This window comes from Juglans regia, unplaced genomic scaffold (genome assembly GCF_001411555.2).
Source record: "Juglans regia cultivar Chandler unplaced genomic scaffold, Walnut 2.0 Scaffold_377, whole genome shotgun sequence".
NCBI classification, from domain to species: domain Eukaryota; kingdom Viridiplantae; phylum Streptophyta; class Magnoliopsida; order Fagales; family Juglandaceae; genus Juglans; species Juglans regia.
In genome coordinates this window covers 1-2,308 of record NW_023358616.1, presented here as the reverse complement: position 1 = coordinate 2,308, position 2,308 = coordinate 1, and the positions used below count along the sequence as shown (strand labels likewise).

At 48.4% G+C, this 2,308-nt stretch overlaps 7 non-coding genes across 7 annotated transcripts; all 7 read right to left on the bottom strand.

Annotated features, from left to right (window-relative positions):
- Positions 1-109: 109 nt before the first annotated feature.
- LOC118345706 lies at positions 110-228 on the bottom strand. Its single transcript, XR_004799200.1, has one exon. It is a non-coding gene; the product is annotated as a 5S ribosomal RNA (ribosomal RNA).
- A 189-nt stretch (positions 229-417) lies between these two features.
- LOC118345700 lies at positions 418-536 on the bottom strand. The gene has a single exon (XR_004799194.1). It is a non-coding gene; the product is annotated as a 5S ribosomal RNA (ribosomal RNA).
- A 189-nt stretch (positions 537-725) lies between these two features.
- LOC118345704 lies at positions 726-844 on the bottom strand. Its single transcript, XR_004799198.1, has one exon. It is a non-coding gene; the product is annotated as a 5S ribosomal RNA (ribosomal RNA).
- A 189-nt stretch (positions 845-1,033) lies between these two features.
- LOC118345701 lies at positions 1,034-1,152 on the bottom strand. The gene has a single exon (XR_004799195.1). It is a non-coding gene; the product is annotated as a 5S ribosomal RNA (ribosomal RNA).
- Positions 1,153-1,338: 186 nt separating this feature from the next.
- Positions 1,339-1,455, bottom strand: LOC118345702. The gene has a single exon (XR_004799196.1). It is a non-coding gene; the product is annotated as a 5S ribosomal RNA (ribosomal RNA).
- Positions 1,456-1,644: 189 nt separating this feature from the next.
- On the bottom strand, positions 1,645-1,763 carry LOC118345705. The gene has a single exon (XR_004799199.1). It is a non-coding gene; the product is annotated as a 5S ribosomal RNA (ribosomal RNA).
- Positions 1,764-1,951: 188 nt separating this feature from the next.
- LOC118345703 lies at positions 1,952-2,070 on the bottom strand. Its single transcript, XR_004799197.1, has one exon. It is a non-coding gene; the product is annotated as a 5S ribosomal RNA (ribosomal RNA).
- Between the last annotated feature and the right edge of the window lie 238 nt (positions 2,071-2,308).

Sequence of the window (2,308 nt, the reverse complement as noted above, 5' to 3'; positions counted from 1 at the left end):
GATCCAAACCCATTGCTACGCGATGGGCAGGGCGAGATTTTCTCAAAAATCCACCCCCGAGTGGTCCTTCTTGTCAATTTATCTCGCAAGGCGGAGAAAACAAAAACGAGGGGTGCAACACGAGGACTCCCCAGGAGGTCACCCATCCTAGTACTACTCTCGCCCAAGCACGCTTAACTGCGGAGTTCTGATGGGATCCGGTGCATTAGTGCTGGTATGATCGCACCCATCAAACTAATTACTTAAAATTCATATAATCCTTGAGCGACATACTAGCGCCCTTCCGATCCCAATCCAAACGGAGAACTGATCCAAACCCATTGCTACGCGATGGGCAGGGCGAGATTTTCTCAAAAATCCACCCCCGAGTGGTCCTTCTTGTCAATTTATCTCGCAAGGCGGAGAAAACAAAAACGAGGGGTGCAACACGAGGAATTCCCAGGAGGTCACCCATCCTAGTACTACTCTCGCCCAAGCACGCTTAACTGCGGAGTTCTGATGGGATCCGGTGCATTAGTGCTGGTATGATCGCACCCATCAAACCAATTACTTAAAATTCATATAATCCTTGAGCGACATACTAGCGTCCTTCCGATCCCAATCCAAACGGAGATCTGATCCAAACCCATGGCTACGCGATGGGCAGGGCGAGATTTTCCCAAAAATCCACTCCCGAGTGCTCCTTCTTGTCAATTTATCTCGCAAGGCGGAAAAACAAAAAACGAGGGGTGCAACACGAGGACTTCCCAGGAGGTGACCCATCCTAGTACTACTCTCGCCCAAGCACGCTTAACTGCGGAGTTCTGATGGGATCCGGTGCATTAGTGCTGGTATGATCGCACCCATCAAACTAATTACTTAAAATTCATATAATCCTTGAGCGACATACTAGCGTCCTTCCCATCCCAATCCAAACGGAGAACTGATCCAAACCCATTGCTACGCGATGGGCAGGGCGAGATTTTCTCAAAAATCCACCCCCGAGTGGTCCTTCTTGTCAATTTATCTCGCAAGGCGGAAAAAACAAAAACGAGGGGTGCAACACGAGGACTTCCCAGGAGGTCACCCATCCTAGTACTACTCTCGCCCAAGCACGCTTAACTGCGGAGTTCTGATGGGATCCGGCGCATTAGTGCTGGTATGATCGCATCCATCAAACTAATTACTTAAAATTCATATAATCCTTGAGCGACATACTAGCGTCCTTCCGATCCCAATCCAAACGGAGATCTGATCCAAACCTATAGTTACTGGCGTATATGTATTTTCAAAATCCACCCCCCGAAAGTGGTCCTTCTTGTCAATTTATTCACAAGGCTGAGAAAAACAAAAAAACGAGGGGTGCAACACGAGGACTTCCAGAGGTCACCCATCCTAGTACTACTCTCGCCCAAGCACGCTTAACTGCGGAGTTCTGATGGGATCCGGTGCATTAGTGCTGGTATGATCGCACCCATCAAACTAATTACTTAAAATTCATATAATCCTTGACCGACATACTAGCGTCCTTCCGATCCCAATCCAAACTGAGATCTGATCCAAACCCATGGCTACGCGATGGGCCGGGCGAGATTTTCCCAAAAATCCACTCCCGAGTGCTCCTTCTTGTCAATTTATCTCGCAAGGCGGAAAAAACAAAAACGAGGGGTGCAACACCAGGACTTCCCAGGAGGTCACCCATCCTAGTACTACTCTCGCCCAAGCACGCTTAACTGCGGAGTTCTGATGGGATCCGGTGCATTAGTGCTGGTATGATCGCACCCATCAAACTAAATACTTAAAATTCAAATAATCCTTGAGCGACATACTAGCGCCCTTCCGATCCCAATCCAATCGGAGATCTGATCCAAACCCATGGCTACGCGATGTATGTATGAGATTTTTCCTCAAAAAATCCACTCCCAGTGTCTTTCTGTCAATTTATCTCGCAAGGCGGAGAAAACAAAAACGAGAGGTGCAACACGAGGACTTCCCAGGAGGTCACCCATCCTAGTACTACTCTCGCCCAAGCACGCTTAACTGCGGAGTTCTGATGGGATCCGGTGTATTAGTGCTGGTATGATCGCACCCATCAAACTAATTACTTAAAATTCATATAATCCTTGAGCGACATACTAGCGTCCTTCCGATCCCAATCCAAACGGAGATCTGACCCAAACCCATGGCTACGCGATGGGCAGGGCGAGATTTCCCGAAAAATCCACTCCCGAGTGGTCCTTCTTGTCAATTTATCTCGCAAGGCGGAAAAAACAAAAACCAGGGGTGCAACACGAGGACTTCCCAGGAGGTCACCCATCCTAGTACTACT